Source organism: Pinus tabuliformis, chromosome Q, assembly GCF_031772625.1.
Source record: "Pinus tabuliformis cultivar Carrire ecotype Pingquan chromosome Q, CPIR1, whole genome shotgun sequence".
NCBI lineage: Eukaryota > Viridiplantae > Streptophyta > Pinopsida > Pinales > Pinaceae > Pinus > Pinus tabuliformis.
In genome coordinates, this window is record NC_142296.1 from 427,695,913 (window position 1) to 427,720,396 (window position 24,484).

The 24,484-nt window shown below is 39.6% G+C and overlaps 1 protein-coding gene across 2 annotated transcripts in view; it reads left to right on the plus strand.

Annotated features, from left to right (window-relative positions):
- FACE2 (farnesylated protein-converting enzyme 2) overlaps positions 1-24,484 on the plus strand; it is a 210,827-nt gene that overhangs the window by 184,218 nt on the left and 2,125 nt on the right. The gene's annotated exons all lie outside the window — the stretch shown is intronic.

Sequence of the window (24,484 nt, forward strand, 5' to 3'; positions counted from 1 at the left end):
TAGCTTGGAAGGTACTCCCACACCTTAGGGCACTGGGTTTGGGAGAAATTTGACCCACATGGGCTTTGTGGGCAAGTGTACCCAGGTAGTGGGTTTTGCACCCAAAGTTGTGGGCGTGAAACTAGAGGAGATTTTGATAGTTTGTTCATTGAGGGCATGTGGAGCACCCTTAGAGGGGTAAGGGGCACCTAAGGCATCGATGAAATTGTGTTGGTTGAATGAAAATAATTTTTGTCTTATGTTATTATGGAGTTTAAAGGAATTGTTCAAGTTGGCTTGGAGTTATGTGACAATCCTTGGTGGCTAAGGGAAACCTGCCAAGAACTCTATAAAAGGAAGGCAAGTGATCTCATTCAACACTTCCATCCAAGTGTAATCAATCAATTAGAGAGACAATTGTGATTTGGTTGCAAGCCTAGAGGGAAAAATTTGAAGTGAAGAACATGATGAGTTTGGCGTCTTTCTTGTGTTTTGGATAGGCTGAGTAGGAGGAGCTACTAGCTGAGATTGGTAGTAGTATTTATGGGCACAATCTTCTTTGGCAAGGCCTCACTGTAATTTGAGCTTCTAAAGGAGGGTTGAGCCTCTGTTTGGATGTTGGACGAAAGTAGTATAACCTTGGAACAACAATCATAAAATTGGTTGAGTTTCCTTGAGTAATAACACAAGAGTTCAAGGTCTTGTGGTGAGGTTTGTCGCTGATTTGGAGGCATGTTTGTAGGTTGAGTTAGGGTTGTTCCGTGGATGTGATAGAAACCTAAAGAGGGCTAAAAACTTCAGTGAATCCTGTGCACAAAACCAAAAATTATAGGACTGCTGGAGCTGTCATGTAGAGGTAGGTATTTGTCTTTCATGTTGGATGATTGCTAGGGATGGTAGGGTTGTTCTAATGTGTTTGAGCAACAATATTGTGAAGCCCTAGTACTGTCAACAAAGAGTAGGCCTGTGACAGTTAAGAAGGAAGTCTTGGAGGCCCTAAGCCTTGTCATTATTGGAGTAGCATAATGACAATATGAGGGGAGAATTATAGTGCCTTAAGGATTGACTTTTGGAGGAGCAAAAGGGTAGTCAAGAGGGTTGGTTGTGTGCACTAGTTCAATGAGTTGCAAGGGGGGAAATTTCAATGATAAGAGGGCAACGATGAAGACCCTATGTGTTGCTGCCTTTGAGGAGCAAAGGACAACTAGAGGGAAGACATGTTGAAGACCTTATGATCAGTGTTCTTTGTGTTGAAATATGTAAATAGGTTCGGTCTTAATAATGACATATGTAATCATGATGTAAAGAGAAAAATAAAATAATAATCGTTATTCTTGAGGCATGGGTTTCATGCTCAAGGTTATTTGTTTGATAGGTCAAGCAGCCATTGAGTGCTTCTTGGACTTGTCATTGAGTCTACAAGTCAATTGAGTCATTCTTATGTATGAAAGATCCTTTTGGGCATGTTACATATTGTAAAGGAAAATTTAGTTGAGTAAAAAATAGAGTCAAAGACCCTCCAAGACCTTGTCAAATGTGGAAACAACAAGTTGGCCTAGGGACAACGACAAGTCGACCTACAAGATGTGACAAGAAGCCTATATAAAGGACTCAACCTCATTTGCAAAGATGATTCAAGCAACTCACAATCAGTTTGATGAAGAGCAAGAAGAAGACCTAAAAAGAGCGAAGAGAAGGAGATCGAAAAGAAGAAATAAATCGAAGTATTTCTGATATGTATTGGGATGAATCTCTTCACACATGTGGGATCTAGGGCATCACTCTTGTTGCAGTATGAACAAGTTGCAAAAGAAACTGAATTTTAGGTGTTAAGAAGACTATCTCTGCAAGATGAGTTCCCAAGAAGGAAGATCCTATCCAAGCGAAGAAGAGAAGGCTCTCAAATCTACTCCAAACCGTCCACATGTGTGAAACCGCTTAGATTTCAAGAAGGATGAGAATTGCAAACTTGTGAAAGAAGTTGAAATTTTGAAGATAAGCCAAAATCTGAAGTGTTACAACAAGTTTGACCATCTTTGACTTTGTGAAAGAAGAGTTGATCAAAGGAATGTTTTGACTTGGTCTTGGAGAGGCTTTTGGTCAAGGGTCATAGGTCTTGGAATTCTTCAATCGAAGTTCTATAAGAAGAGGAGTTCTTGTGGGTTTTCCTCTCAAGTAGAGAGGTTTTGGCCCTCGCTGATCGCATATATCTTGTTCCTCTTATCTCACTGTTCTTTATTGTTTTGGTAGCTACGATGATAAGAACACTATCTATAATCAAGTGGAAAAAGAAGCCAATCAAATTAAATACATCACAAACAATTAACAAAGTAAGAGAAATCATTTGATTTAGTTGCCCCTAGATTTCTCAACATGGTATTAGAGCTAAGGTGACAAGACAAGGAAAGACAACTTGTAGAAGGACCATCAAAAGGAATATCAAGGAAGGTCAAGGCATCAAAGAGGGCATCAAGAAGGGATACACAAGGACCGAGCACAAGGAAATCATCATCTTGAAGACCTCAAAACCCTAGCTCATCCAAAGAAGGGTTCCATACTTGAAGTATTCTTGGGAAGGTCACACATTGTACAATCATCATCACAAGGAGAAGCAAACCTCAAGGACCACACATCCACTTAAGATAAATAAGGTCTACACATTGAAGCATCTTGAAGTCTATACAACAAAGGGATGCAAGAAGAAGCATTGCCATCATCATCAAAAGAATCAAGGTGATCTCCCTCTCTTTGAAGAAAATATCACATCTCAAGCATATTTGAATAAGGACATCTCTAGAAGAAGTATTGTCATCTTCAAGGAAGCTATCATCATCTATCATCAAAATCAAGAAAGGCATCAAGTTGAAGATGTCATCTTCAAGAAGCATCTTCACTTGACAAGTATCCTTATATCTATGACTGGATCTACTATCAAAATGACTTCATTATGCAAGGAGAGCAATAAATTAGGTGGGTCATCAAATTTCCTTGCATGGAAGAAGAGGACATATTCGATCCTCATAGAAAGTGAAGTCATTGGACATGTTAAGGGTTCAATTGTCAAACCACCAAAAGAAGAAGCTTAATCTCTAACAAAGTATATGAAGGGGGAGATAAGGGCTCAAAGAATCCTTATAGAATCAATCAAGGATTCTCTCATCCCCTATGTAGCAAAATTGGAGAAGTCAAAAGACATCTGTGACAAGCTCGTAGAGTTGTTCTCCGTAAGAATTGCAGCAGAAGTGATATCTTTGAGAACTGAGCTATATAAGATGAACGTATCAAAGGAAGAAGGGATAACCTCATATCTGATGAGGGTATCACAAATAAGAGACCAACTGCAAGAGTTCGCGGAAATAATGTCCGATAAAGAGATGACAACCGTGGTGCTCATTGCACTACTTGATGAATGGGGCAACTTTGTATCAAGCATCTATGGAAAAAAGAAGGATCCCACCCGATTCAGTAACTTTGTGTTGATCAGTGGTTGTCATTAATGTCAACCCAAGCAGCACCAGGGGCTACCCCGATCTTGCAAGGGCATTTTGACTTGACAACTCATATTATTTTGCGTCAAAGATCTTCTCGATGGATTCTACTCGTCTAGATGTTTCCGTTGATATATGGTACGCCTCCCAATTCTTCACGGTTTGAGAGTTATTTGCGTTTGAAGTTAGTAATCCCAGTTAGTGGGCTAAAACCCTATGGGGTTGTGGCATGGCACTCATAATTGGTTGTGGTTATTGAATAGTCAATAATTAATAATATTTCTTTTTGCTCCTAACATCCCTCCAACATTCACTTGTTGAGGACCCTCTCAACTCAAGACATTCATATAAATAATGACCCTCATATCCTCCTCTAGTAGGGGATTTTGTGGCTTCAAATAGGTCATCGTGGCATTTTCGCTATAACTTATTTTCTACGAAGCTTCAGAAGCTGAAATTAAAACGGATTTGAGCCGAAATCGTGATGAACCTCGTGACTGAATTTCAGATCTTGGTTCACTATATTTTCGGAGGTATGATTTGAGGAAGTTAGGGTTTTTGCAAGCTCCCGAATTCCATGTTAAACAGGTGACATTGGAAAAATCGTCATAACTTTCTCTTTGAGCATTGGATTCAAATTTCGTAAATAGTCATAGAAAGAGGACGGATTGTAGTTTGTTGAGTAGAGTTTTTAGGGCCGAAGGTCGCAACAGTGACATGTGGCACTTCGTACAAGTTTGTTCTACTGAACCAGTCTATAATCAGGTCATTGTGGGAGATTGGGCATAACTCTTTCTTGAAGAATCAAATCTTGATCAGACCTGTGGGGTTGGAAAGAGGACTCAGAGTGCTACCAAAGGATGAAATTTCAGACCTTGGAGATCCAAAATTACATAGATACAACAGATTCAATATCAAGCTCCTAGAAGGCAAGAAAAAACATGCATTCAAGGATCACTGCAGTAAGGACCACACATCAACAGTCAAGGGTAAGTCTCCTATAACAAGGTATGTATGATTAGTGTTTACATTTGAAATATGAGTATCATCTCTGACATATGTTTTTGCAGGACAACGTAAGTATATACAGGGTCTTGGTTATATCTCTATGTCTCTATATGTCACAGTTAGTTTTGATACCACATTTCGGATGTCCTATTCTTGATACTACACATTTGATGCTACATATTCTTGATGCTACACCAAGTCTGCTAAATCTATATGATGTTGTAAGTTCATGTTACTTGTCTTTTCGTAGCTGATAGAATGGTGTTTGTTGTTGTACTTAGAACTTGTTCCATCACAACTCTAGGGTATGCCATTAGTTTTTATTGTATACATCTTTAGGTTAGTTTTGGATATAGTCTTGCAGAGTTCAAGCCTATATCAAGAGTGGGAGTCTTTGTCTACCGCTGCAACAAGTCAACAACAAAAGTGACAAGCACACTTTAGGTACGCATTGTAATTTTAATTTGTATTTATTCATTATTATGCACTTACATGTGTTTTGCAAGCAAAGGTAAGTTGAAGGGTATTTTGTTTTGTTTTGGGATTGGTTTCGCTGGGAAAAATTTGCATGCAGGTAGAAGAAGATTCAAGTAAAACTTCAAGCAAGAATTCAAGAGAAAAAGTATCAAATCAAAGGAAGCATTGCAACGGGACATCCTTTGAAGACATGACAACCATCCGTATATTGTGAAGAAGTGTCAAGGCCAAGAGTCATCATTGTAAAGTTGTAAAAGAGTCATTTGTAAAAGTGTCATCATTGGAAGAGTCATTATTGTAAAAGAGTAAATTTGCCTAGAGTCAAAAAGGCATTATTGGGAGGTATAGGAGTCTTTGTTGGGATGATGTCATGGTTGGGTTGCAGGTCATAGTGTGATTGGGTGTTCGGTCAAAATCATTGTAAATCATATTGTATCGTGGATCGTTGTCCCTAGTACGGGAATCCACATTCTTGTCTCATTTCAATCATTATAGGGTGGCAGGGAGGTGCTAGGTTGGTGCATGAAGTCGCCTACAGGTTGGAGCCTGTGAACACTTCAAGGTGGTAGGTTGGTCTAGGATGTTGGGGCATCCATTCAATTGACTACTGAAGAAACCAGGGTGTTGGGGCGTCCTTCTAGTGGGAGCTGGAGAAGAATGATTTTCTAGAATTCTAGGAAGTTGTTGCTTTCATTTCAGTTGGGGTTGAAGATTAAAGAATTTATTAGAAAAGCGTTCGGTTGTTTTTGACTCGGAGGGGGTTTTCCACCTAAAATTCTTTTGTCTACTGTGTTCTTTTATTTATTGTTATTACTGCATAAACACTAATAAGAACTGAAGATTAACTAATGCTCTGAAAATATTTAAAAGTGCTAATTGCAAAGGAATACTGATTCACCCCCCCTCTCAGTATTTCCAACACTCTAGTCATTGTGTAAGATTGAAGAAACCTGGTTGAAGGAAAAAAGCGATGTAGGACCAAGTGAGAAATTTCAAGCATTTGTTGCCATGGCTAGGAGAAAAGGAAAGTTTGAGAAGTTTGGTCCTCAGAAAAAAAGGAAGATCGATATGTCAAAAATCCAATGCTATGGCTGTCAAGAATATGGGCATTTCAAGAGAGATTGCCCGAAACTTAAGAAGGACAACAAGAAAAGGAAAGAAAGGAATAAAGCTCATGACATCATTATAGAAGCTTGAAAGAATAATTGAAGTAGAAGTCTACATGGGTGTAGTAGTCATCATAGAAAGGAAAGTAGCTCTTGGTAACCTCATTGAAAGCATAATTAGTATATATGAAGAAAGTCATCTAACATGATAAAAGATAGAAAGAATTCATCATAGATCATCATCATTAGGAAGGAGCATTTGCAGGATGAAGATAATCAAGATCCTCTGTTGGAATCTTCATTAGAAGGTTCACCTATACTTGGAAGAAGCAAGTGCCTCTCTTATCATTCCACCTTGTGTGGGATCTATGGTTTAGAAAGAAGATAATATGATGACGAAGGAGTGCAACTTGTCAAGATGGTTGAAGTACTTTCAAACAAGGAAAAGAAGCTACAAAGGAAGTCTAGATGACCAAAAAGAGAAAAGAGATATGTATATGTTTGATAGATTAAGTTATGTCATCATATAGTTGCAGATAGCATGGGTGAATGCTCTATTTTATGAGCATGATTGAAGAAGAAGGATTTCTTCCTTTGAAAAGATGCATGAATGCATATGTGTTGAACTAGTTCACATATTGATAAGATGAAATCAACATAATATGACCTCATATGGAATATGAGGTGGTTGATAAAGATGGAGGAACTATGTATAGAAGTAACTGGGGAACAATATGTGAAGAAAGGAAGAAGAATTCATGAAAGATGCAACTATAGTCACATAAGATAAGATAAGTGATAAACATTCGATGACTAAAAGAATTGGCTATGACATCTCCATGGAGAAGGTATGAAGACTCTGATAAAGTCTATAAAGGAAGGAGACCATTGACATTGAATGTCTTGGAGATGTGTTTATAATTGTGTAGGATGTTAATGTTGCAAGCAAGCAAATGTCATGATGAAAGGCCATCATAAATGGTAACTTTGATTTGATGTTCATTTTGATTCATTGAACAACATTTGGTTGGGTTGAAACAAGGCTATTGAAAGAGAGTTGTAGATGTCACTTACAACTGAGAATAGATGGAAGATCCTGAAAGAAACATGACTTGGAAGAGGTAGCTATGTGAAGAAAAGCCAAATGTGGACCGAAAGATCACTTTCCAATACAAAGAAGGATGACATGTTTGTTGGGTCAACCCTATGATTCGTTGAAGGACAGTGATGGATGGTTGATGCCCTACAAAGAAAATCTAGTAGATGAAGGCTTCATAATGAAGAAGATGAAGTTCATGACATTGAAAGGAAGAACCCTACAAACAGTTGATAGTACCATGATCTCCACCAAAGAGAAAAAAGTCGTTGTTGGAAATAAGTCCCTGGTTAAGAGGGAATTTGGGTATATTCCTTTTATAGGAATGAGTATATCTTCCCTAATTGAGAGGAAGAGATAGACACATCATTCTTGTCTTCATACCGTGAAGAAGGAGTGGAGGATTGGGTAAGCATTTGAGATAGATTTCGATGCTCTTTGAGGATGTGGTAGGGCATCCAACAAGCAAGAGTAGTTGAAGAGGAAATTCCTTGATGATGTGTTGTTCCAAGATAGGAATTGTCCTAAAAGGACATACCTTGTGAACACCTAGGTGGGGTATGTGCCTTGAGAGACAATGATGATGGTGTATATCAGTCATTGGTCTCAGCAACATTGTGCTTTGATGTTGTGGAGAGATAGAGTTGTTAGTCAAGGGCTTGTTATGTGGCAATGCTGGGTGTTATGATGAGATGCTCTGGCATAAGCTAAGGAAGTAGCTTCTAAGATGGCTTGCTAATCCGACTCTTCTTATGAGAATTCTTCAGTTTGAGAATGTCCAAGTACCTTGTATGGATTATGAATATCTCCCTGGTTAAGAGGGTGTGTTGAAATATGGAACTAGGTTCGGTCTTCATAATGACATATGTAATCATGATTTAAAGAGAAAAATAAAATTACTATTGTTATTCTTGAGGCATGGGTTTCATGCTCAAGGTTATTTGTTATATAGGTCAAGCACCCATTGAGTGCTTCCAGGGCTTGTCATTGAGTCTACAAGTCAATTGAGTCATTTTCATGTATGAAAGATCCTTTTGGGCATGTTACATATCATAAAGGAAAATTTAGTTGAGTAAAAAATAGAGTCAAAGGCCCTCCAAGACCTTGTCAAATGTGCAAACATGAAGTCGGCCTAGGGACAGTGACAAGTCGACCTACAAGATGTGACAAGAAGCCTATATAAAGGACTCAACCTCATTTGCAAAGATGATTCCAAAAACTCACAATCAGTTCGATCAAGAGCAAAAACACTTAAAGAAGAGCAATGAGAAGAAGCCAAATTTTGGGTATCAAGAAAACTCTCTCTGCAAGCTGAGTTCCCAAGAAGGAAGATCCTATCCAAGCGAGGAATAGAAGGCTCTCAAATATACTCCAAACTGTGCACATGTGTGAAACTGCAGAGATTTTGGGAAGGCCGAGAATTGCAAACTTGTGAAAGAAGTTGAAATGTTGAAGATAAGCCGAAATTTGAAGTGTTGTAGCAAGTTTGAACATTGTTGAATTTATGGAAGAACAACTGATCAAGGTAATGATTTGACTTGGTCTTCGAGAGGTGTTTGGTCAAGGGCCATAGGTCTTGGAATCCATCAATTGAAGTTCTATAAGAAGAGGAGCTCTTGTGGGGTTTCCTCTCAAGTGGAGAGGTTTTGGCTCTGGATGATCGCCTATATCTTGTGTCTTCTTGTCTCACCGTTCTTTATTGTTTTGGTAGCTATTTGATGATAAGAACACTAACTATAATCAAGTAGAAGAAGAAGCTAATCAAAATAAATACATCACTAGTAGTTATCAAAGTAAAAGAAATCATTTGATTTAACTGCCCCTAGATTTCTCAACACTTTGAAGTGGCAAAGCAGTGGTAGAAGGCAACTTATGTTCAGTCATCTTGGAACAACCAAGAGTGATTGATAGAGGTGTTTGTTTCACTGGAGATGTAAGCTTTCCGAAGTGGCATAAGTTGCAGTGACCAACAAAAGGGAAGACAAAGTACCCACCAGGTGTGTTCAAAATACATGGACCGAAATAATTGTGGAGCGCTACATCAACAATGAAGTCAAGTGTAACGTTAGAGGAAATTTCAACCTAAAAGTTGCCTCCTTAGGACAAATAATAAAATAATAAAATAAGACTTATGAATTTTGGAGAGAATTTTATTTGTATTTTTGGCTTTTCTCCTTGTAGCTTTACTCAAATTTCAAATGTAGACACTCGTTGGATGTGAAATTAAATTGCACATCCAACGAATACCCATTATGCATACTTTTGAGAAGACCCATTGATAAAAATTGATGATACAATAAAAAAGCATGTTCACACATTTTTTTACTGTATCTTCAATTTTTTATCAATGTGGGTCTTGTCAAATGCATGCATAATGGGTACTCATTGGATGCACAATTTATTTCCACATCCAACAAGTGTCTACACTTGAAATTTGAGTAAACCTATAAGGAGATAAGCCAAAAATACAACTACAAAAATAGTTTTTCTTTTTTTCCCTCCAAATAATTTACATGTATATCTTTTAAATTTAAAGGATTTTGATTGGTTTACATATTATGACATGGAAATTACATGAAATATTCATGGGCACTTTTAGGCTAAATTTCATCTGGTGTTTATTCAGGGAAAGATTGGTGATCATAGTTGTTGATACCAAGCCCTAGTTGTATTCTTGTATCAGGGCTAATTGTAAGAGCCATGATCCTTGGTAAAGGAGCCCTAAGATTGTTGTATTAAAATTTGTAATATAACAAGTTGTGGGTTAAAATTTGTCTTGTGTACTAGTTGATTCACTGCTATTTGTTTTCCCCTGTGCAAAGTAGTAGTATTCTGGCATTTGAGTGTGTTTGGGATTGTGATCTTAGACTCAAACCTGATTCTTGAGTGTAGTGAAAAATCAACAACCGCTACACAGAGATTTTCGTCTTGCCTCAAAGATCTTGGTTCGCCTCAGTGATTCAGTCTACAAGCTCTCTCTCAAACTTAATATGTTGCCTTATATTTTCCTCAAAGACTTCAGTTAACAATAGATTAAGTGTAATATACTTTGGCTACCACAAAAGACTTATTTTTTAGAGGAACTCAACCTCTCTTTGACTCCTTTGCATGTATAAATAGAAGATCTATTGATCCCAATTACGTGCCCAAGGGGAGGACAAGAAGTGTCTTTATATAGTGGATTAGAGTGCCCCAATATACACGTCCCTTGGGCTAGGTCGACTTACGCAATTTAAGCCAACTTGATTTTGGAGACAATTTGGAAATTCAAATTTTTGATTTTCCTTCTTTAATTTGGAGCTGACTTAAAAATCAATTTGTATTTATCATTTCTTCTAATGGACTAAAATAAAATTATGAAGACCGAATATAGCTACAAAAATTCAACACTCCTTCTTAACTAGGGAGGTATTGATAATAACTTCTTTAGATGTTCTCTTGTTGGAAATTTTTCTCTAAGAAAAGGTTGAAACAACTCAACATCAATTATTGGCATCAACATCATCTAGTCACCATAATCTTGGTCAACACCTCTGACCCATGGTATACAAACTAGTCTTGGTTTACCATAATCCAGGTCAACACCTCTAACCCATGGTGAAACCCTAGGCACACACTCAACCCATCTGGGGCCAAATGTTAAAGGTTCCCACTCAATCGTCTGGGGAGTAATTCTGGGCCTGATGCTAAATGCACCCACTCAAATCTACTGGGAGTAATTATGGGCTCGATGCTAAAGGCACCCACTTAACCCCACTGGGGAGTAATTTTGAGCCTAATGTTAGAGGTACCCATTCAACCCTTCCGGGGAGTAATTCTAGGCCTCAATCCTCTTCAGACCATTCTCCCTAACCACATTACATGGCAACCTGATCACATTTGTGACCTAGGGAGAATGTCTGTCCCTAATGTTTAACATCAACACTTCCTTTCACTGAGAGAGGCATTCTCAACCTCTCCAAGCTTGTCCTTGAGTGTACGAACTTCATCTTGGGACAGAGGCTTGTCAACGACATGCTTGTCTATAAAATATTATTGGAGCCACACTGCTCCCTTCTATACCATGTCTTTGTACTGGATCTCAATGTGCTTTGATCTGTCATCATGGTTGTCTCCTGCATTTGATCAAATAATCTTGCAAATAGCTTCTGAAGCCATAATGCTTCATAACTTTCCAACCAAGCTACAATATACTCGGCCTCCGCAATACTCAGTGCAACAAATGTCTGCTTCTTTCTCATCCAAGAAATCATAGTGGAGCCTAAACTGAAGCAACATCTTGATGTACTCTTTCTTTCTTCTGCACTCTCTGCCCAAACTGAGTCTGTATATTACAACAACTACACTTTATCGTTTCAATCCATATCCAACTGTATGATGTTGGTACTTCAACACATAATGAACCACATGCCTTGGCTCAATCATTCCTACATGTTTCTTAAGGTAACTCTCACATGTCTATCCCTTCCTGCTCCTATATTCTTTCCTATCCTATTTTCATGTTGAATCCCACCTACCCAATGCAACTTGTCCTTGAGAAAATTCCTTGCTAGAATATTTGTTCTCTCTTTTTCTCCAAAGTCCTTTAGGTCATTGATGATTATATGCATCATTTTTTCTTCTTTTTCCTTTTCCTCTCTCATTTGTCTCTTGATTTGTTTTGCTATGATTTCCTTTTGCTCACTTGTCGACTCTTTTACCACTTGAGCCCAAGATTTAGCCTCTTTTATTTGCTCCATTAGTTTGCTTTCTCTTATTTCCATGTCTACCATTATTGATTGAAACTTTCCCGTCCGAGCTGTGTTAACCGTTCCCATTGGCTTTGCATGATTTATTTCTGTTTCTCTTGCCTATTCCATTTCTTGTTTTAAGTTGGTTAGCTCTTGCTACCCTTTCTCCATTTTGTTTTGTAGGCTTCTTACCTGCTCTTTTAACAACTTTTTCTTCCTTTCAATTTTCCTTATAGCTTCTGTGATTTCCGTTAACTTGTTGTCTTCTTGCTATTCTTTTGCCTCTAAAATTTCAATTCTGTTTTTCATGCTCATGAGCTCATTTACATAAAGCTTTGGAGACCACAACAATGGGGAGGTTGTGGGACTGTATAGGTATTTATTGCTTTGAGGTTTATCCTTTCCTGTCCCTTTGCATATTTGCATATGTTTCAATTATGATTTGCTTTGCCTCATATACTTCCTAGGAAGTAATAAGCTCTTCCTTTTTGCCTTTGTTACATCCCTGGCCTATTTGATCAGCTGTTGTATGGCGCCTTGTCACTGCCGCTACATAGTTGTTTTTTGTTACTTTTGGTAAAATCGTGGTGAGTCTTTTTTCCTGCCATTGTTTCCTTTTCTAGACTTGTTTGCACTTTAATATCCCCAAGTATTGCTTTTCATTCACAAAAATCCACTTATCACTTGAGCTACCTGTGTTAACCTGCTAAAACTCTAGTAAATATGGTTTCCATTCTGAGACATGATATGTTCATGTAGGCCTTCTCATTCCTCAAAATATTTTGGAGTCCATTTTACTAATCTTAGATTTTATGGGCATATGTTTTCATCTGAAAAGTAGTTTTTAACAGGGGACCCCATAGCTCCTGTTTTAAAGCTTCCCTTACCCACTTTGACAATGGGCATGGTTTAATTAATAATTCGAGGTAACCCAACCCCTTGTTTGTAGTTTAAAAATATTTCCTAACTCCATCTTGCAGTAAAAATGGGGAAAAATTAAAATCGTTGTTTCAAAAGACAAAGGGGGTCAGAAAATGCAGTAGACCTGTTCTTGCAGATTACTGCATTGGTCCCACATAACACTCTCTTTTGAGCCGCGGACCCCCAACAATGCCTCTCCTTAACAACAATTATCCATGCCCATGACCCCAACAACAACTCAACAAACTCCTAAAAACCCTCGCAAGCTCTGCCTAACTATCCTTGTTGGAGAGGTAAATCCCCTCTACGGATAGAGGCGATCCCTACTAGCCCAGAATGGGTCTAGCAAAAATCAATCAATGCTACTGTGCAAGTTCCTAATTGCAAATACAAGAAAGGCAAAGAACACCTACTTGGATTCCAACGCTATTGTTTGATGAAGAGATGCCGCTCTCGCCCCTTCGCTCTAGCCGGTCACGATCCTCCACGATCTCCGTGAATAGATACCTGCACACACGAAGAGAAAGACAAACACAAGCGTGAAATCTAATAAAAGCAATTATACATCAGTCAGAAAGGATGTAATTCACATTAACCATGATAAAGACAAATGAGAATGGAACCATAACAGTAGTCATCTATTATTAAATCAATAACAGAGAAAGGTACAACCAAAGTTCTGACGCTGAGTCCTTCTCTTGAGGGTCCAGCCAGCAAGTCTCTTAAGCATTCACCCTTGGAGGTAGATTCTCCCAAAACAAAGCTCTCTCTCACACAAGCAATACTCACAACCTTCCTTAAGCTTCCTCTAGCAAAACCACACTTGTCACACCAACTACCTACTAACAGCAGCAGTCTAAGCACTATGAATTCCACACTATCAAAACTAGCTGCTCATGGCAATGGTGGAGGTTTAAATAGGAGAAGGAGTCTCCATGAATGGTGGGAGGACAAGCTTATCTTCAAGGAAGGTGGTTCCAAATGACGAACATACATGCCATAGAAGGGAGGGCGATACTCACAAGGCTAACAACCAGGTCTGGAGTTATCTGGAACGCTGGCTGTTAGAACAAATTCGCCCAAATTGGATCAGCGCGGGTGTAACACTGAACTGGAGCGCTGACAGCGCATAACAATAACAGAGCAGGCTGTGTCAGTGCGACTGAATACTTTCATAGGGTGCGCTGGGGCATAAAATTCTACCAGCGCGGGAAACCCGTGTGCTTCCGCGCTGGCAGCGCCTCAGTTACACTATCAGCCGCTTGTCAGCGCGGTTATTTTAATAACAGACGCGCTGATGCAATAAACTTTGGCAAAGTGGGTCATTTGGCCAGTTTAAAGAGCATGAGCATGAGCATGGTGCATTGGACTTCATGGGACAGCAGGGAGACTGACAAGGAGACAGTGACAATTTACTGCGTAACAATCCTATACTTCGCCTTTTCTCTGCCTTCTGATAATATCATATTTTATAAAAGCTGCTAACTATGTGCCACTGCTGTTCGGAGTTGATTGCTAAAAGCTTGAGTATAGCTGAATGGACTATATGTTCATGAATTTTTTGTTATAGGGATGTGTGCATGAAGCTGACAAGTTAGCGTTGCTCAAATCCAATAGACTTGGGTTATGCTATTGACATGGCCTTGTGTCACTAGTGATGTATGATTTTCACATATGATTATCAATCTTGGAATCTTCCCTCCAAGCTCATGATGAATGATTAGGGTTAGATCTCTGTCTGTTGACAAATGAGGTTGAAAACTATGTTCAACTTCTACTTGAAAGTTAGAATCACTTTGTTGTTACTACTAGGGTTTGGAATTGATGATCTAATGAAATTGTAAACCACTGAAGATTATTGCAGAATCATCCAAGGATTGTGATGAGTATTGGTGTGTGCCTAGAATTAGGGTGTGTGTTGAAGGCCTTGGATTGGTGAGTTGGTTTTAGAGCTTATGTATGGCATTGAGAATATTGTGATCGATAGTGATAAAGCATAGGCACTGCAATAATGGTATGGACAACAAAGGCAACTAGTTATTGACATCAGTGGTTGGGCAATGATTAGAGTAGTGAGTGCAATAGTTGATCAGTGTGACCAGTATGATCTATCTTATTCTTATCTTCTATTTTCAGGGTGGTAGGATGGTGCATAGATGAGACTGAATATTCCTTTAGGTTAGAGTCCGAGAACTGTTAATTTTTGCAACTGTAGTCAAATTCCACCTTTGGACATGTCATATGATGAAGATAATAATTGCATTAAATTCCTCTTTTTGAGAGGACCAAAATCGAACTAAAGATCACCTTATTTGGACAAGTGAAAGTTGGTTTATGAATTTATTTATTTATTCGTATATTGGATTAGGTCGGCCCTAAGCACATGTACAATTGGACATGTTGGCATCAACCCCAAGTGGACCGTCATGAAAACCTATAAATAGAAGATTTCTCAAGCTCATTTCATCACATTGGTCAAGCCATCTTCTATTATTCTCTTTTGTCTTAGTTTGCACAGGTCAGACGGAAGGAGTTCACGCAAGGGTCTAAAATCACAGGGATGAAGCTCACACCGATCTAGTTTTTTTTTTAAATTTCTGGATGTTGGCATAGAACTAGGCATTTTAGTCCCTAGACACTGGCACATAGTGGTTAAGATAGCGTCCAGAGAGCCCTAGACGCTGACACATAAGCCTAAGGGAGCGTCCAGGGTTTCAAAGACAGTTCAAGCTGTATTAGCCCCCAGACGCTCGCATAGAGTGGTCTTGATAGCGTCCGGGCGGTCTCAGACGCATGCACAGTAACTAGAAGAGAGCGTCTAAGGGTTTGGAGCTGATCTGGGTGAGTTGGTTCCTGGATGCACACACATAATGGTCTAGGGAGCGTTTGGGCTATCATAGACCGCCTGGATGCATGCACAGTAACTAGAAGAGAGCATGTATGGGTTTGGAGCAGATTTGGGTGAGTTGGTTGCCGGATGCACACACATAATGGTCTAGGGAGCGTCCGGGCTATCATAGACGCTGGCATACAGTTCACAGAGAGCATCTAGGATTGCTATAGACGCTCGCACAACTCCTTCTCCCTATGTCCAGGACCTAAAGATGAGTTATTAGTATGCAATAGTGTTCAGCTCAGTGACAACAATATCCAATAGTTTACTTTAGTCAGTGACAACACATTACAATCATCAGAATCAGGGTTTTGATTATAAGCATGATTAGATCTGTTTCATGGATATCATAATTGTTTTGTTGCATAGATAAAGTTTTAGATCATTTTACTCTCTTTTGCTAAATCATTTGATGACGATCTAAGAAGGCATTAGGGGAATTTTGAGGTCTAAAATGGGCCTCCTAAGAAAAATGTACAACTAAAATAAACTTTATAAGAACTAATAGGATTCAAGATGATGATGTCAACCATGGGGATAATTCACCATTTTTGGAGTAAAAAAGTAAAAAGATTAAAAAATAATAAAATAATAAAACTACTTTTTCAGCTCGTATTTTGTTAAATTATGGTATGTTCTATGCTTAGAGCAATTTACTTATTTTTCTTCTTATTAGCCACAGATTAGCAATCACATATACATTAAGTAAAGTGCAGATAGAACATTAAATGATCAATCGAAAACAAGCCAAGACAAGAGACACAAGATGTGGCGACTAGCAAGGGACCAACCCCAATTCGGGGAAACCCTTTGATCAAATCTTCTTTTATCTTCAATAGTTTAGCAAAGAGAAATAATACAAAATCTGAATTCTGTAATTTTATATCAGCAATAGCAAACCCTAGATCAGCAAAGTCAAACTTGGTCAAATTCGCTGAAATTGACCTCTAAAATACTTGGTGAATTTCTGGTCAACTTGTCCTCGAACAACCTGAAGAAACAACCCTAGAATAGCCCCAAAAGTTCAATCAATATGCAGATTTCTAAAGTCAACTGCAGCCCTAAACTAGGGCAGTCAATACCGGTCAAACCATAGGTCAGATCACCTCGATTTTTGTGCCAAAAATTGCAGCCTGCCTAAGAGAGGCAACTTCACCAAATCCGCACTTCTGGAAGGTCAACGCTTGGTCAACGCTAGGCAAAGATGACCTGCTATCCTAAAGTCATTCTTTCTGCGTCTTCTTTGCCCTAGGATGTTTTCTTTTTAGCCACACGTGAGAGAGAGAGAGAGAGGCTCTTTTCTGCGCAGGAGAGAGAGAGAGAGAAGATGTGTGAGAGTGAAGTGTCCAAATGAGGAGAATGCTCCTTGTATTTATATGCAAACGTTGAGGTTGAATAGACATGACTGTTAGGCTTCTGAGCCTACATAAGTTTGCTCGCTGACCTTGACAATTTTCCCATAATCAAAATAAATTCATATCTTTATAAATACTTATCGGAATCAGATGATCTTTAGATCAATCCTACACCTCTCGACAAGAGGAATCTAGGAAAAATATCAACAACCATAAATAAGGTGACCCACATGGAGTTTGGCCCTAGTTGCCAATTTTAACACTCCCTCTCAACTAGGGAAAACTTCATCTGCAATCTGTCAGACCGTCATTGCTATCCATCCATCAAATGCATTGTCCTGTACAACTTGACCCCACTTTGCTCTGCTCTGCGTTGCTCGAATTGTGAAGAAGAAGAAATGATCGAGGATGTATTATACCATCCTCCACTGAACCAAAGTCAGTCTCAGAGTGTGTACCACTCTCACTGATCCCAGATCAGTATCATTGATCCTAGATCAATGGAGGTCATCCTAGCATAGGGAGTACGGTGGATACAACGATGCGTCCATCGATAGAACTACTATGGTCCCTATCCTCATTTCCCTTCTCATTGATCAGATGAGAGGTACTTCCCATAAGTCCTAGACTGCATGGGTAGGATGCCTCGACAGGAGAACTAATCATCCTGTCCATAGGAGAACAAATCATCCTGTCCAGTGGATGCCACGGAGAACTAATCATCCTGGCCTACAGGAGAACTAATAATCCTATTCCACAGTTGCCACGGAGAAAGAATCATCCTGGCCCACAGGAGAACTAATCATCCTGTTCCACAGTTGCCATGGGGTGTCACAGGGGAAGGTTGAACCTTTTACCTTGTGTATAGTGCACCACCAGGGGATGGTGAGTCGCCCTGTGGTCACATGTCGCTCCAAGAAGTACTCCGCGCCCCCCTGGAGCTCCCAGAGCTCAATACATCATACTTGACCCTCATAAGAGGGTCTCTGAATGACACCAAGTCGTTATCAGAAAGTCAAGAATTTGACCTTTCCCAGGGGCTTTGTTAAAATGTCAGCGACCTGTTCGTCTGTACCGATATGTTGGAGCCTTATAGCTCCCCACTGCACCATATCTCGAATATAGTGGTACTTGATATTGATATGCTTGGAACGGTCATGGAATACGAGATTCTCTTATAAATGAATCCCACTCTGGTTGTCACATAAGATCACGGTGGTATCCAATGTAAATCCAAACAACTCACTGAAGAGCTTTCATAACCACACTGCCTCATAGGAGGCCATGCTAGCAATAATGTACTCTGCCTCGGCGGTGCTCAAAGCCACCGACTTCTGCTTCCTGCTCATCCAGGATATCGAGGTAGATCCCAAAGAGAAACAACATTGGAAGTGCTCTTACGGTCCACCACACTACCTGCCCAATCAGCGTCAGTATATCCAAGTAGTCTCACATCTCCAGCAGTGTATCTCAACCCATGAGTGATTGTGCCATGAAGATATCTCAACAGATTCTTAGCACCAATCCAATGTGTGTGGTGAGGTTCAACCATATGTTCACTGCAAAGCATGTATTTGGATGGGAGCTCACCAAGAACATCAATGCTCCGACGAGTTGACGATACTCGGTAGCATTTCGTAAAACAGGTCCAACAACACTATCGCTTAACTTCTTGAAGTCAAGCTCCATCGAGGTAGTTACAGGCTTGCAGTCCACCATACCGAATCTCTCCAATATCTTCACCACATATTTTCCTTGAGATAGGAAAATCTCCCTTGGCTTCTGCCAGACTTCAAGTTCTAGGAAATAGTGCATCAGTTCTAGGTCCTTCATCGCAAACTCAGAAGCCAATTCCCTCTTACATTTGTGAATGAGAGGGTCTGCCCCTGTTAGAAAGAGGTTGTCAACATATAGTACCAGTATGAGAGGTTTGTCATCTTCAACCTTAAAGTAAAGGTTAGGGTCGGCTTCACTCCTAGTGAATCCCAGCTTCATTAAGTAGCTATCGATCCTCTCATAACATGCTCGGGGTGCTTGCTTTAGTCCATAGAGAGCCTTCTTCAACCTGCACACATGAGATTCTCAATCATGAATCTCAAATCCTTCCGGTTGCTCCACATAGACCTCCTCTTTGATTGAACCATGTAAGAACGCAGTCTTGACATCCATCTGATGTAGGTTCCATTCTTGTGAAGCAGCAAGGGCTATGATCGAGTGGATGGTGGTATATTGGGCAACATGTGCAAATATCTCGTCATAGTCTATACCTTCCTTCTGAGAGAAGCCACAAGCGACACAACGAGCCTTATACTTTTCCGTACTTTCATCAACTGCATGCTTTATCTTGTAAAGCCATTTTGAAGTGACAACTGCTTTGTCCTGAGGTCTAGGGACCACATTCCAAACATTGTTTTTCATGATGGACTCATGTTCCTCGATCATAGCATTTTTCCATACTTGATGCTTGATAGCTTCTGTGAATGACAAAGGCTCATTTTGGATGATCATGCTCATGATGGTCAGGTATCACTGATACCTATTCGGCTTCTTACTTTCCCAGAAGGTTCCTCTCGGTGCAATGTGTCCTTCAACATCATCAAGTGTCCCCCTAAGCCATGAAGGCCTCTTCCTAGAAGAGGAAGGCTCTTGTGGAGGAGGATCAATAGGGTTCATAGGTTCTTCCACATTAGGCATTATCTCATCTTCCTTTCCTTTGGTTCCTTGGTGTCAGCTTCTTTAGATCCTCTTAGAGTAGGAAGATTGTCTACTTTGCTAAGAGTCATATCTTCGTCAAAAATGACATCATGGCTAATCTCAAGTTCTCTTTGACCAGCCAGATAGATTCTATAGCCCTTAGTATTTTCGCTATAGCCCACGAAGATTCCTTTCTTTCCAGATGCACCCAATTTATTCTTTTTCTCCTTCGGCACATGAAAATATACAAGGCTTCCAAAAATTCTAAAATGAGATACGTCAGGTTTTTTTACCAGTGAACATTTCTTCGGGAGTCTTGGAACCCAATGTTTGATGAGGGCTTCGGTTTTGTACATATACGGCGGTGTTTGCAGCTTCGGCCCATAAAAACTTCGGAAGTCTTTGATCATGGAGCATAGCATGGACAACTTCCACAATCGTACGGTTCTTCCTTTCCGCCACACCATTCTGCTCGGGAGTATATGGTGTAGTAGTCTCCCTCTTAATGCCATCCTGTTTGAAAAATTCATGAAACTCATTGGATTCATATTCAGTCCCATTATCAGTCCTTAAGGTCTTGATCTTCTTCTCGATTTGATTCTCGATCAGGGCTTTGAAGTGTCGAAACTAGGAGAACACTTCATCCTTCTTTTCCAAGAAGTATATCCAAGTCTTGCGAGAATAATCATCTGTAAAAGTGAGGTAATATGGATATCCTCCCAAGGAGTTCACTTGCATCATACCAGATATGTCTGAGTGAACCAACTGCAATATATCGGAGGTCTTGCTTTGGCTTGAGGGGAATGGTCCCCTTTTGAGCTTTCCTTCGGCACATCCTGGACATACACCTTGTTCTACTCGGAATTCGGGCATCCCTATCACCATTTGTCTCACATCGGGTAGAGCTTTATAATGAAGGTGAACAAACCTCCGATGCCATAGTTCGGACTGAAGAGATGTGTCACAAGACATGACACCTAGCGGACTTCCTCCAACCTGATATAATGGATCAACTCGAAACCCAAGAGTGAAGGCATCTTTAATATTCTTTTTCCATACACATACCTTGCCATTGCTGAGGGCCACCTTGTAGCCTTTGTCTTCCATTGCCGAAATGGACACCATGGTCTTTTTGAGATCAGGTGCATATAATACATCTTGTAAGTGGATTGTATTACCCTGATTCAATTGAAGAGTGACATTTCCTACGCCTTTCACGGGATATTTTGAATTATCTCCAAGAACAATTTCCAGGTTGGTTTCCTTCTCTCTCAGATTATAAAGAGCTTCTTTGTAACCAGTGAAGTGCCTTGAGGCACCACTATCAATAAGCCAATTTCCCAGCGAGACCGGGGGAGTAGTGGTAGATAAAGCTGCTGGTAGATAATATTCATCTTGCTTATTGTTAACGGTGTTAGATTCATACCTGGAATTTCTTGCCTTCTTGAATGGTTGTCCTCTTCTGTGATTTCCGACACTTCTTTTACCTTTGTCATTTGACCCGCCATTCCTTTGATTGCCTTGAGAGGGATTTTGATCATCGTCCCAGTGTGAGTCCCTTTTATCAAGGCACTCCCTTACATAGTGACCCGTTTTATTGCAATTGTAACACCATCCTTTTCTTCCAGCCTTTAGTCCAGCCTTTCCTTTGAATTTAGCCCCGAAATTGTTTCTTCTTTTAGCATGAGAAGAAAAGGCAGCGGGATGACCTTTAAGTATGGGCATTTCTTGCTCTTCCATCCTTGTTTCTTCTTGAATGCATCTCGCCATTAATTCCTCAAATCTAGGAATTACATTATTGTTGAGAAGAGTAGTCCTGAATATATACCATTCAGATGGCAGTCCTCCAAGAGTTGTGAGTGTCATTTCCCTGTCAAGAATTACTTCCCCAATAGATAGGAGATCGTTCTTGATCTCGGTGATCCTTAATAAATATGCTTGCATACTTTCATCTTTGCCCTTCTTAATTTCCTTCAACTTATTTCTAAGAAACAAGACTTAATTTGCATCATTAACTTTAAATAAACTCACCAGTCTATCGTAGATTTCTTTGGAGGTGTTCAGCGCGGAAACATAGGCCACTAAGCACTTGTTGATAGAGTCCCGGGTGATCTTCCTTGCTTTGAATTCTCCCTTGGTGCATTTGTTCCTAGTAGTAGCGGATCCATTTGATGGAGGCTCAACAATTCCGCCTCTCACATGGTCCAATACTTCCTGCTCTTTTAATGTTAGATCGAGAGACATCTTCCATCCATGGTAATTAGACTTCTCACGGAGTTTGTCTTCGGCAGGGAAAACTGCCTGCCAATCCTTCTCTTTGGTGATTGCTCTTGCTCTTGCTTGGGCTTTGTCTTCACCTCAGCTCCGATACCATGTTAAATTATGGTATGTTCTATGCTTAGAGCAATTTGCTTATTTTTCTTCTTATTAGCCACATATTAGCAATCTCATATACATTAAGTAAAGTGCAGATAGAACATTAAATGATCAACCGAAAACAAGCCAAGACAAGAGACACAAGATGTGGCGGCTAGCTAGGGACAAACCCCAATTCAGGGAAACCATTTGATCAAATCTTCTTTTATCTTCAATAGTTCAGCAGAGAGAAATAGTACAAAATCCAAATTCTGTAATTTTATATCAGCGACAACAAACCCTAGATCAACAAAGTCAAACTTGGTCAAACTAGCTGAAATTGACCTCTAAAATACTTTGTGAATTTCTGGTCAACTTGTCTTCGAACAGCCTGAAGAAGCAACCCTAGAATAGCCCCAAAAGTTCAGTCAATATGCAGATTTCTGAAGTCAACTGCAACCCTAAACTAGGGCAGTCAATACCGGTCAAACCAGAGGTCAGATCACCTCGATTTTTGTGCCAAAAATTGCGGCCTGCTTAGGAGAGGAAACCACACCCAATCCGTGCTTTTGGAAGGTCAACGCTTGGTCAACGCTGGTAAAAGATGACCTGCTGTCCTAACGTCCTTCTTTCTGCGTCTTCTTTGCCCTAGGATGTCTTCCTTTCAACCACATGTGAGAGAGAGAGAGAGGCTCTTTTCTGCGCAGGAGAGAGAGAGAGAGAGAGAGAGAGAGAGAGAGAGAGAAGATGTGTGAGTGAAGTGTCCAAATGAGGAGAATGATCCTTGTATTTATATGCAAACGTTGAGTTGAATAGACATGAGTGTTGGGCTTCTGAGCCTACATAAGTTTGCTGGCCGACCTTGACAATTTGTCCATAATCAAAATAAATTCATATCTTCATAAATACTTATCAGAATTGGATGATCTTTAGATCAATCCTACACTCTCGATGAGAGGAATCTAGGAAAAATATCAGCAGCCATAAATAAGGTGACCCAAATGGAGTTTGGCCCTAGTTGCCAATTTTAACATATTTTCAACTTATCTCCCTAAGGTTTTACTCAAATTTCGAGTGGGAGTACTCGTTGGATGCAAAATTTAATTCCTCATCCAAGGGGTACCCATTTTGCATACTTTCGATGGACCCTGCTACACGAAAAATGAGAAATACTTGAGAAAACATGATTGTAATAACATTTTTCATGTATTTCTCATTTTTTCGTGTAGTAAAATCCATCTAAATTATGCAACATAGATACTCCTTGGATGATGAATCAAATTTTGCATCCAACGAGTGTTTCCGCTCTTAATGTGAGTAAACCCATAGGGAGATAAGTTGAAAATACGAGTTGATTTATTTTTATTTATTTATTTTTTTTTTCCCTCTAAAATTTGATGATGTCATCTAATTTTATTTTATTATTTCCACTATTATTTTATAATTTCCTTAGGAGGCCCATTTTAGTCCTCAAAGTTCCCTTAATGAAAAGATTTGCAAGGGTTTTCCCCATAGTGGGTTTTGCCCTGGTCTCAGATCAATCCTGTTGTCTCTATGTGCGTGCATACTTTTATTCTATTGTTCCTTTATGTTTCGTTGCATTGATGGTGATGATGTTGTTCTTTCTATAGAATTGCATACGCTGATGAATAATGGTGTAGATCTGAATAATGCAATGATGATATGGGGTGAACTTAATGTATTAATGAAGGAATGCAATTATCAAAGCAAGGAACAATGTAGCCTTGTGAAAAATTAACATGGTATCAGAGTTGGGCTGAAGAAAAGCCATGGAGATCACCCCGATGATGACACCTTTGATGGAAGCAAGAAGAGGATGGTGGAGACCTAAAATAATTCTAGGGTTTGAAGAAAACCCTAAGCAACTTGATTATTAGGGTTTGATGGATTCTATGAGGTTAGGGTTGGAGAGAAAACCCTGGTTTATGGAAACAATATGAGATATGGAACCTAGCTGGTCAATGTGAAGATGCTCAAGCACTTGACAAAGATTTGATGAAGCCCTAGATGGGATAATCCCTAGCAAACCTGGTTGGATAATTGAAGGCAACATTGGTATATGGACCATGGACATTGATGGCTCTTGAAGATTGGTTCAAGAGGGAGAGGATCACCTCTCATTGAAGATAAGTATTTTTTAACTTATGATGCCTCTTACTTTTGTTTAGACTTATGGATCTAATTATTATATTTATTGATTATACTTCTTGCATATGTATTTGAGTATATGGATGTTCCTAACCTCCTTGATGAGATAAATCCTTTTTGAGGATCATTTGAAATGCAGGAAGGATGGCTAGAACTGGAAAAGGTTAAGAGGCATTATAAGATGACAAAGTGCTTCAAGCTGCCTATGTCTAA